The following is a 13,153-nucleotide window of genomic DNA, read 5'->3' as shown; positions in this document are numbered from 1 at the left end:
AAAAAATCGGTTAACATGCGGCAATAGCGCTCACCATTCACAGTTACCGTCTCGCCGTCCTCATTTTCAAAGAAATACGGCCCGATGACTCCACCAGACCATAATGCGCACCAAACAGTGACTTTTGGCGAATGCAATGGCCTCCCAACAATCACGTGTGGATTTTCTGAGCCCCATATACGAAAACTTTGGGTGTTCACATAGCCACCGAGCTCGAAATGTGCCTCATCGCTGAAGAAAATTTGATGCGAAAATTCAGCATTTTGCTGCTGTTGTTCGTTCACCCAATCGACGTATGCCCGACGCATTCCATGATCACCACGCTCTAATTTTTGTACCAGTTGGACTTTATATGGGTGTAGGTGCAAGTCCAAATGAAAAATTCGCTACAATAATGTGTTTGACAAGCCCAATTGCTGAGCACGCCGTGGAATTGAAACATTCGGGTCATCCCCCACACTGGCAGCAACAGCAGCAATATTTTCGGCCGAACGCACATTACAATGATGCACAGGTTTCACAATATCCGCTACGGATCCAGTTTGTTCGAATTTACGCACTACATTAGCGATTGTGTGCTCTGTAGGCCGTCCACGACGACCAAAATCCGTGCGTAATGCTCGAAAAACATTTGCCGGTGTTTCATCATTTTTATAGTATAATTTAACAAAATTAACAAGTTGTGCGATGCTAAAACGATCCATATTGTAAAATGGCAGACATTCAACTAACGATATGACACTTTGGTTGACAGCTATGTCAAACGGTTGTCAGCGCAGGGCTGTATACTTTCGGAAGCCCGAAATGGAAAACCCTGTAGTTTTGAAATAATTCATGTTCCATGAACCTTTGCACGATGGTAGGTAGGTAGTTTGCATTCAACAAGCAATTACAACACACGAAGTGCAACTCACTATTTACAATTTCAAAGTGTATTATCTGCTGACATTAGAAGAGACATCGATTACACTTTGGCTGAGTCTGCAACAACGTATGAGACTATTTTATTTTTGATGAAGAATTACGTCTTTGATTTCTATATAAGAGGGTCACTCTACGAAATTGAAGATGAGGATTGAAACGATTCATTAAGAGTTTCCAAACGCATATTACGCAAAATCGTTATTGTGATATATGTTTTGTTGTATACCATTAGACAGGAAATTTATCCAGCATTTATTTTGCTTAAATCATGAACTGTGAATATAGTAAAAAAAAAGTTAACATGGTGACGATTAAAATGGGTATGTTACATCGATTTTACAACCCACTCGTTTTCCCCCACAACGATCTTTTTGACTACAATTTGGGCGTTAGCTCACAATGTGAGTCGATACGTATTATGAATTATTCTCTATTTGCTGATAATAGGCAATAAATGGAGGCATCGTCTTGGAATGATATTAGAGATAATCTTGGGTGATTTCACTCTATTCTCCCTAAAGAAAGCCTGGCTCAAAAGGTTAAATGTTGGTAGAGATTTTATTAGATTGATATTCAGATTGTTGTCCAATCAATTCGTGCTCAATTCACGTTTCTATCGTGTTGAATTATGTATTGAAGAATTCTTCGAATACTGGACACGATGGTATTCCTTCTGTGCTCCAGCAGCCTCTCGTTACCGTTGAGCATCTTATTTCATCGCTCCATCGTCTCTGGTACTTTTCCAAAAGCAAGGAAAAAGTCACAAGTTTTTCCTGTTTTCAAAAAAGGCAGCAAAAAGGATGTTTCATGCCTAAAAGGTCAACTTGCACAAACCTTGTTGTATATATATCCTACATAGCATGTATATTAGAAACGCGTCAACAAATCGACGCTATATATACTGATTTCTCTACAGCGTTTGATACTATCACCCATGATATCGTAATAGCTAAGCTCCAACTCATTGGATTCAATGGTCCTTTCCTCAATTGGCTACGTTCCTATCTCACTGATCGCGTTATGTCTGTAAAAATCGGTGACACAACATCTAGTTCCTTCCGAGTCACGAGTGGTGTCCCTCATGCAGTCATCTTGGTCCGTACATTTTCCTGTTGATAAATTGTGAAAATTGGCTACATGGCCAGACATTGAACCGTGTTGAAACCATCAAAGATCTCGGCATCATACTGGACTCGAAATTAACATTCCGAGAGCACATAAAATATCTCTACTCGAAAGCATCGAAAACTCTTGGTTTTATTTTTCACGTGACTAAACATTTTAAAAATATACACTGCATCAAGGATCTCTTTTGTGCGCTGGTTCGTTCGACTCTCGAATATGCTTGCGTAGTGTGGTCTTCGTTTTACCAATTAATATTCAGCGAATTGAATCAATTCAGCGAAAACTAATTCGATTCGCCCTACGTAATCTTCCGTGGACTGATCCACTGAATCTTCCCAGCTACAAGGACCGTTGCAAGCTGCTAGGGCTAGACTTATTAGTTGCACGGAGAGATGTCGCTATTCACATCAGATTTGATCATATCAAAAATTGATTGTCCTGAGCTCCTCCGGTTGATAAACTTCAACATCAATCGCCGGAATCTGCGTTTCCAAAACTTTTTGTACCTTCCCACAACACGAACGAATTAAGGATACAACGAACCTGTAAGTAGTATGTGTCGTGTATTCACTGTCATATTTCTCGTTCATCCCTCAAGAACTGTATTGTACTGTATTGCTATCACTCAAAGTTGATAGCACTAGACACCTATAAATGTTTAGTTGGTAGTATTAGTTTATAAAAAGTTTTATCTTGATGTAATGGGGCATTTATGTTTAGCCTATTAACTTTCTAAATAAATATGAAATAGGTCTTGCTACTAATAATTTAGGTAATTGTGCTCCGGGGTATCATGATGTCAAGCATGATAATTGATAATGTAAAAAACGTAAATAAAGTGATTGCTGATTTTGCTCCTGATTTAGTTGTTCGAAAAGGTATATTCTCACATGTCAGATCATGATAGCTTAAGTAGTCGCGATTTTAATATTATGGTACCCATATATGTTTTCATTAGAAGTAATTATGTTATTACTTGTCCGTTCTCCATTCCCTTCCCTATAAATGAGCAGAAGTAAGCACCCGATGAGATCAATTTACTCCAATAGCTACACAAACTCCCTACAAAAAAAGAAGAAGGAAAAAAATTCTATTTTTATCCATGATATATTTCTGTAGTTATAGATTCATTAGAATTAGGTTCATATCTATGTAGATCAAACCTATTTAGACTTGTGTTCAAAAACACTGATATGTGATGACTCCTAGAACGAAACTGGTTTTCCAGGACCTCCATTTGAGGTATTCAAAGAGTAAAAATGACAGATTTCTGAGCAATGAAAGAATTCACCTCAAATGCAATTACAAACAATCACAGTTCTACGTCGAGCTCCCGTCCGAAACCTAGGCCCGGACCCATCTACTTGTTTGGTATCTTACATCTACAAAACAGTGAACGTTTCATTTTGGTATGGTTATTTTAAAGGTCCAGGTGTTTCGAATGATAAATGCGCGGGAAGATCCTAAGAAATGATAGCACCGAAACGATTGAAAATTTCATAATATTATGTGGAATGTTCATTAATGCGTTTATGTACAGGTTAGATTACAATTTTTTCACAAATATATGTACAAAGTTTCTAAATCCGTTATTTGCATGTATTTCATTTCGCTTACGTTCAACACGTTGATCCTCTTGTTATCCCTAGGGACTGACATTGAGCATTGAAATGACCAACACTGATATTGTACAAACACTTTTGATGCGGACTGAATGGAAAGCGCAGCAAGATCAGTCTGGGGCTCAACTTGTATATTGATTTTATTTTTATTCTTGATTGCTGGTTATATTGTAAGTGAAATGAATAAAAAATGCAGATAATAATCACTGCTATGTTTATTATTAATTTCTATGTTTTTATATAGCACTAACCTGGATCTCGACAATGGTGAACCTACCGGAGAGTTGCAAGTCAACCATACAGATACTTATTAGTTCGTACCATGAAACTTCACTACCATGTTTGATTTCTTCAGATATACATATAACATATATCGTAACGTCAACTATGCTTCGACACAATTTTTCAATCAGTTATGCTCGATTTTATTTAGCTTAATTAGTTTAGTTATGGCATTCTTGCGAATTTCTTGAGAAAGTATTTTTGTACTCATTTCAAAACCTTGATAAGCAATACGAATTAAGGGGGTAGTACACTATGAACACTATAAAAAGAATGTGATTTTCGCGATTTTTTTTTAACGAGAAAATGAATTACTATGATTAATCTGATATAACACTTTTATTAGGTGTATATTACTTCACAACAACAACAAAATGGTGTCAGTTGGACTGTCCCCTGAATAACTGCAACCGATTTGTTGATTCCTTGCAGCCAAAACCTTGCAAACTGGTGGGAGCTCTATATATATTTCTAGTGGATATGTCATCGTACGTAGGATTTTTTGGAAATATTGGAAATAATGAAGTCCACACAAAACTATTCACGACAATCTCATTTTTCAAAATATAAAAAAAATCCCACGTACGATGACAGAAAATTTTGTGGAGAATCTGAGAAATTTCTTTCATCGAAATCGGATGACCATTTCAAAAATCAATCCAGATATATCCATTCATTGTATTGTTCGATAGCATTGGCAGCCAGAAGGATATTCATTCCCGTAAGCAACTGATATATGCGTTGCTCGCATCTTTACGCTCTCCTTACGCAAAGAATTTGGTCCACTAATTGGCTTGTAACAACTGAAAAGTTTATGAGGTAACACAGTAAAACTATTTTTTTTTTTCAATTTTATTAGTCAACATAATAGCCTTCGAGGGCGATACAGCGATTATAACGATCTGGCAACTTTTTGATATCATTTTTATAGTACTCTTTCGTTTTTTCCAAAAAATCAGTTTCGGTAATCAAATTAAAATTTCTTGCCAGCGAGTATTCTCTTCAGGTCTGCGAACAGAAAATAGTCGCTGTGGGCCAAATCTGGAGAATATGGTGGATGCGGAAGCAATTCGAAGACCGCTTCATGCAATTTTGCCATCGTTTTCATTGAATTGTGATTTTTCCATTTTGACGTAGGACTACGTCTTTCATTTCTATACCAGGGTGTAAAATCAAAGTTTCGAAAACGAAAGCGTTACGCCGGAGACCGAGATTTTGAGCGTTAATAGCTCCTAAACAACTAAACGAAATGGTATGATAAACACTTCATTCGAAAGATAAAATGTCTACGCGTTCTATACTTGTTACATTTTGAACCAAAAACTTGTTTCAATAGTCTTAAAATTGCTTTCAAAACATGCTATTGAAATCACCAATCGGTATATAAGCGAGCGCCGCTCGGAAATCCACTCAGTTCTAATTAAACAGCGATTGGAGCATGTTGTCGCTGTTGTGGTGAAGCTCTTCATTTATCATGAAAGCGCGGATGAACGGTGTCACCAAGAGCCTGTTTGTGCACCTTAGGCCAGACATGAATCCACCAGGAGGAGAGTGATGCCACAAACGGTTCACCGGGAAGATCTCGAAGCAGCCGCTACACACACACACACACACATACACGCGCGGAATTCTTTCCGTTTGGATGCCATTCAGCATCTAGAAAGATCCGGAAAATAATCTGCCAGTTCCTCTGGGAATTTAAAAATACATTCATGTGAAAGAGTTTATTTGAATGTTTTCTATCCATGTAGCACTGACCAAATATGTTTCAATCAAGTGCTATTAACAGATGGTTTTCGAGTTAGCATCAACCACTTGTGGGCTTCCAGTATCGAGGAAAATGTGCAAATATCTAATCGTTACTGAAAATAATCTAAAATTACATTCATGTGAAAGAGTTTATTTGAATGTTTTCTATCCATGTACCACTGTGACCAAATACATTTGGTTTTGTGATTTTTCAATCAATCGCAATTAACAGGATAGCTTCTGAAGATTATTCTTCCCCATCAGTAGGATATTTTCGTATCCAATATTGGATGTATAAAACCTTGTACCTCCAACGTAACGCTCTCGTTTTCGAAGTCCCCCAAATATTCATTTATTCATTCATTCAAAATGGATTCAGATTCAACTTCAAACAAAGGATCACTGAATCAAGATAGTCCTACGTCACCATTGCGGTTATACCATAGATATAACCCACTTTCTGTTTTTTCCACAATAATAAAAGTAGGTTCACTCTTAACGCTGTAACTCACTAACCAATCGACCGATTACTGTAAAATTTGACACGTTGACACGCTCTATTTTTCTATTATAGATAAAGTCGGATGAAAGGTATCGGTATAATGTTTCGAGCTGTTTGGTTTGTTTGTTGCATCCCTTATATTCAGCTTTGGAAACATTTCGGCAACGTTCCAAAATACGCAACACATGACGTTTGAGAAAGAACTTGATTCGATGAGAATCGATTTACAAAAAAAAAATGAGTGGGTTATATCTATGATATAACCGCAAGGTTGACGTGGAACTACCTTAGCTTAGCAATCATTCGTTTGTATTGATTAAATTCTTGATTGAATGAAACAGTTTCCAAATTCAATTGAGTTCAATATATTTGCTCTGTGAGTGAAAAAAATGAACAAATGCCGTGTAAAGTCAATTCATTTATTGTGATTGATTGTTCTTCGTTACAAGTAAATTTAATGACGGACCTTTTACGTTTGGTATGATGACTAGAACAAAATATATGTACGGAAGAATTATCAAACGTTTGATGAACCAGCCTAAGGCTGAAAATCTTTCCAATAAAGACAAAAAAAATTATCAAACGATTATTCTATTTTACATTTCCCTCTGAAGTTTACATCCCAAAAGTGTACATAATTCTCGAATCTCGAATTTGCTTGAAACTGGGAAGTTCATTCGCTTCTAGTGTCTGCACGATTTTCCCAGGTTCCTAAGTTTAGAAGATCATGTTAGGACAGACATATTCCACTCTGCACAAAGGCAAGCGAGGACAAAAGTACTCGCAGTTTGCATTTATTTGCAGAGCCGATTTCCCCAGAAACCTCGGTTTTAAAGTCTGTGTTAGGGAAACACATTTCAATCGGAACAAAAATACCCCCGATTCGTATGAATTCGCAATGCCGATTTCCCCACGCTTCATGGATTTGAAGTCTGTGTTAGGGAAACACATTCCAGTCGGTACAAAAATACCCCCGACTTGCATGAATTTGAAATACCGATTTCTCCAGGCACCTTGGTTTAGAAATCTCTATTAGGGAACACATTTCGGTGGGAACAAAAGCTCCCCCTACTTTCGTGTGTTCTTCTTCTTTTTGGCTTTAAGAGGGTTTAAACTTTTCAGTTCATTCGCCTCTAGGCTCTTTCGTGTGTTTGCAATGCCGATTTCGCTGCTTGGTTTTAAAGTCTGTGTTAGGGAACATTTTTCGATGAGAACAAAAGTCCCCCTACTTTCATGTATTTGCAATGCCTATTTCCCCAAGGCTGCTTGGTTTTGTTGGCTGTGTTAGGGAAACCGTAAATCGGGCCAATCAAAACGATGCAGCTAGGGCGTTTAGATAACGCCTAATATTTTACAGTTATTCAATTGTTTATCTAATGAAAACAACATTTTGTTAGTTGCGATAGATGCGTAGAAATATTCCCTATCAAGTGATGCAAACATCTCTCCTATCCAGTACGAAATGTTCGAGCTATAAGCATTCGAAATCTTTCATTTTTTTCCTGCATGTTCTGTGTTTAGGTTTTCATTTTACCCTCCATATATTCCGGTTAGACGTAGTCCCACGTCAAAACTAAAATTTGCTCGGTGTGATATGATCGGATAGGAAGGATCGAATCGACTGTAAGATTCAATTTACATAATAAGGACCAATATTTCCGATAGATAGTTCTTATACCTCCAGGAAATTGAGCAATATAATTATCGTCTTGGTCAAAATTAATCCCAAATGCAGAAATTAGCTCCAATTAGACAAACTTCTCATTGTAGAACAAATGCGTATTTTTTCGATCTCACTTTTCACTGCAGTACATATGTGTAGCCCATTTTCGACGAATTTTTCTATTCATCTCAAATTAACGCATGTAAACTCGAGCATACGGGCCCGATGGTTTTTTGATACAGTCAACGTTGGTAGACCACAGCCTAACACTTGAACAATTAGTCGCCCGTAATGCCCAAAAGTTTGGCAACCCCTGGTATTATACAGAAAGTTACCTCTAATTGTGACCTACAATTTTATATTCGCGATGACAGTGGTACAGATTTTCAATTCGGGCCCATAATTTGGGTCCCAAACTCGATGTTTACAAAAATGTTCAATTAGGGGCGAAAATGTTTAATTATTCGTATCGCTTTACAGGTCTATCCAATTAACTAGATGTCGAATTAAAGATAACTTACTGAAGTATGAGATATGACGCAATGACGACTTTGCGTAAATTTTTCAATATCGTAAAGTTAAAACCCTATACAGCGCGGACTCGATTATATACAGTCTCCGATTTCTTTTCTCTGTATATAATCGAGTCAAAAATAATTTTTCGACGTGGGACTACGTCTAACCGGAATGTATGGGGGGTAAAATGAAAACATAAACACTGAACATGCAGGAAAAAATGCAAGGTTTCGAATGCTTATAACTCGAACATTTTCTACTGGATCGGAAAGATGTTTGCATCAATTGATAGGGAATATTTCTACGCATCTATCGCAATTAATAAAATGTCATTTTTCATTAGATAAATAATTGAATAACTGTAAAATGTTAAGCGTTATCTAAACGCCCTAACTGCCTCGTTTTGATTGGCCCGATTTACGGTTTCCCCAACACAGACTTCAAAACCAAGCAGCGTTGGGGAAATTGGAATTGAAAATACATGAAAGTAGGGGGACTTTTGTTCTCTCCGAAATATGTTCCCTAACACAGACTTCAAAACCAAGCAGCATTGGCGAAACCGACATTGCAAATACATGAAAGTAGGGGCAGCTTTTGTTCCCACCGAAATGCGTTTCTCTAACACAGACTTCAAATCCAAGGAGCGTGGGGAAGTTGGCATTGCAAATACATGCAATTCGGGGGCATATTTGTTCCGACTGAAATGTGTTTCCCTACCACAGACTTCAAATCCATGGAGTGAGGGAAAATTGGCATTGCTAATACATGCAAGTCGAGGGCAATTTGTTCTGACTAAAATATGTTTCCCCAACACAGGCTTCAGAACCAAGGTGTCTAGGAAAATTGGGATTGCAAATTCATGCAGGTCGGGAGTATTTTTGTTCCGACTGAAATCTGATTACCTTTAAAGACTTCTAAACCAAGGTGTCTGGGGAAATCGGCATTGCAAATACATGCAAACTGCGAGTACTTTTATACTCGTTTGCCTTTGTGCAGACTCGAATGCGTTTCCCTAACACGGTCTCCTAAACTTAGGTACCTGGTAAGATCGTGCAGACACTAGAGACATGGCATTTGTTCAAACTTTTTACTCACAACGCAAATATATTGAATTCAATTGAATTCGGAAATTGTTTCATTCAATCAAAAATTCAATCAATACATACAAATGATTACTAAGCTAAGGTAGTCACACGTGAACCTTGCGGTTATATCATAGATATAACCCACCCATTTTTTTCTTATTCGTTTTTTATGCATATTTTTTTCATTTATTGAAATTAGAAGAAGAATTTAATTTTTGATTCATCCCCTTGAAGTCAGAAAATACCATTCTCACATGAAAAAAATATAAAAATATAATAACTTTTTGAAAGTGAAAATTCCAAAGTTAGTAATTTTTAATGTGTAATTATTAATTTTATCCCAAAAATTCATATTGAACTTGAAAGTTTCTATCAATCAAATTGAAGTTCTCAAGCCACTTTACAATTTGTTCTACTCAAACCTAACTTCTATCTCTCTCAATTTGACTGCAATATTGATATAAGCAAAATCGTCAAAATTCACGATTGTCACCCCAACGTACATAAAATAGCCACATAAATTCCACCTTAATGTAAAAGGTTACATTTTTTCTCGAAACAAGTCATATTCGAAATGTAAAAAAAAAAAATTCAAACTGTGTATAATCGAGTCCAAAATTGTATATAATCGAATCACATATAATCGAGTCCAACCTGTATATAAATCACAGACGTAGCCCTATATCAAAAGGTCGTAACTATCGATTATCTCAAACTCAAACACAAATAGAAGCATTAGTTGTGAATCAAAAAATGGAGAGAAATAAATGCATACCACACCAAATCACAATCGCAACTGTTCATGCAAAACAGTCACATTCTGCAAGGTGATTTTTCCAAATAGTTCTACCCCAGTTTGATGATCTTTTTACATCATAGGTGGCAGCACCTCACGATGTATAACGGTACATAACGGATTGCAATACTTCCCGGAAAAATCTGAGATTGTGTTCGTGATTGCTACTCACACGTCCTTCCTGATGCACAATTTCTTTCTCGTACACTTTCTCACTAAATAGTGCAGTCAGACATTACTCATACTCGGGAAGTGAATATAACATCTTTGAATGACGCATAATCAATGATGCTCTCGTTCTCTCACTCATACACTACTTAGCGAAGAGCTGCGGACAGGCGAGAGGTTGAAAATAAAAATACAAAACATCTGATCGCTTGAGCTGGTATTGGTACTGGTGTATTTTTTGTTTTTCTACTACTATTTGTTTTTATTTTGTATTTTTTTCCGCTGTTCTATACATATTTTTTACACGCTTCGTTTTGATCTTGAAGTTTGATTTTTTTTTACTTGATTTGTGGTTTTTCGGTCTCTCGTTCTCGCTTGTGCCCAATAAGTAGATGATGGAATAAAACGAGTTTTTTTCGGCTGGTTCTTATTTGCAGTAACAGTTTTTCCGTTCTTTCGCTGGTTCGTTTACACCTCCGACATTATTAAGTTGGTGGTAACATGTCTCGACAGGCTCGAATAATGATAATCGCCGTCGAAGGGGATTATTCGTCTTCGCAAAATTATGGATTTATTACGGTCGGGTGGGTTCCCTTAGAGTTCTCGCGCTGCTGCTGCTGCCGCCATTGCCGTGGATGGAATAAGACAAAACGCTGACACTGCCGGATGATTGATTGTAATCAATTCCCCATCAAAGCCAATCTGTTGGCTCCTTAATCGTTCGTGGCGCGTGGATTATGAAGCAGTGAAAATATTGCGTAGTTAGAAAAGCTGAACCGTCGTCGTCCCCATTATTGCTTTTGCGTGTGTGCTCTTCTGCTTTGCTGTGTGTTATCCGTCGACTCGCGCACACGCACACCCACCCACACCCCCACATGCACACATACCTGATTGATATAGTAGAAGCTGCTCGATGTATCAATATTCCTGGCAGCATATTTCATCTTATGCGATTATTGCTTATTATTATTATTATTATTATTATTATTGTTTTAGCGTAATAATTCGTTCAGCTGAAAACAATGTCGATGGACCGCTCGATGTCGGGTGGGATACGTCAAACAGACCGTATCCCACCCGACATCGAGCGGTCCATCAGATGTAATAAGGGCAGAAATTTTCATACCTACTCTCTGGCGTTTGGAGTAGGTGTTTCAACACTCTATCTTGACTAATGGGTCATATATCGATCCGCTGGGAGACTTCTTTTGATTTAATTATTTTTAAGGAAAGGTAATGATATAGGTGTGAAGTATTTATTAGTTCTGCTATTCATCTAAAGTATCACTGATAATCCGTTTGGTCTTTATTTCGCAGTGTCCAATTTTAAAATCAATTTGAATTCAATCCCAAAAGATATAATTCAAACTGGTTTGTATCTCAACTTAGTTTCCGCCCGTGAATATTAGATGGGGACGGATAAAACGGGTGAGTATTATCGGGGACATGACCGAAGAGACGTAGGATTACACCAAGAGCTGTCAATTTGAATACAGGTCGGACTCGATAATATACAGATTCGATTATATAATGACTCGATTACATATGATTCGATTATATACAATTTTAGACTCGATTATGTACAGTTTTAACAAAGAAAAAATTCTATCTCAAATACGACTTATTTTAACACGTTAAGTCCCGATTGTTTCTCGCTGCGTTTTCCATTCAGCCCGCATCAAGAGCGTTTGCACAGTATCAATGTCGGCCCCAGCTTCCAAAAAGACTTATTGTATGAATAGAAAATAGTCAGAAATTCGACTAATTTGAAGTCTTCTAGCCGCAAAATCGAACAGATTCTGAATCAGTAAAGATGCTGGTATCGCATGAACCTCGAACAAGTCAAAAACATCTTTTTAGACAAAATGGCGGCCGTTTGAAAAACAAAATGTGGTTTAAAACGTTTTTCCTTCGACTATAAACACATTTGTCACATTTTGTAAAACATCCAAAAACAAACCGTATATATTGTTATTTTCTTAGTTTGTAACTGTCAGTCCTGGTGTCAGTCTGCGCTTTCTGACCAAAATGCTCAACGTGTTAAGAAAAAAATATAAAATTCAACGTTGAGGTGAAAGTTAATTAGCTATTATAAGTACAATGGAGTAAAAGTCGCGGTTTTTGAACATTCTAATTGAAGACTCACCAGAAATTGTTCAACATGATTGCAGCGAAATTAGCATAGATAGCAGTTTGATGTCAAACAACAAATTGTAGAGCGGCTAGAAGACTTCAATTTAATTGATATAAACAATCAAGTTTTTCTGCATTTTTGGGACAAATTGTAGGGTTGGGGGAAAGGTTTATAGCGTTTTTATATTTATTTTATTTTACAATGATTTGTTTCGTATTTGGTAAAGGGTAAATCTTCATTCGATAGAACTCTTTCTGCTCTACAAACTATGGTTATTGTTTTTTTATTAGTTTTGAGGCTTAGAAATGGAATGCACAGAAGGGAATTATCAACAATCAACAACAACACCTGCTTTTTTCTTTGCTTTTCATCGAGGTCAAAAATCTGCCGAAGCAACTCGGGTCATTTACGACGTGTATGGAGAAGGTCTTCAGCACAGAAATAGTTTGCGAAGTTCAAAAATGGCATCTTTTACGTCGATGACATGTCCCTTTTGAATTCGATGAAGAACGTCTCAAATCACTTTTGAAGGAGAACGGTCGCCAATATATAATTGAATAGGTTATTGATATAATTTTTTTTTTTTG

This window comes from Toxorhynchites rutilus, chromosome 2 (assembly GCF_029784135.1).
Source record: "Toxorhynchites rutilus septentrionalis strain SRP chromosome 2, ASM2978413v1, whole genome shotgun sequence".
Lineage (NCBI taxonomy): Eukaryota > Metazoa > Arthropoda > Insecta > Diptera > Culicidae > Toxorhynchites > Toxorhynchites rutilus.
This window is presented reverse-complemented; position numbering follows the sequence as displayed.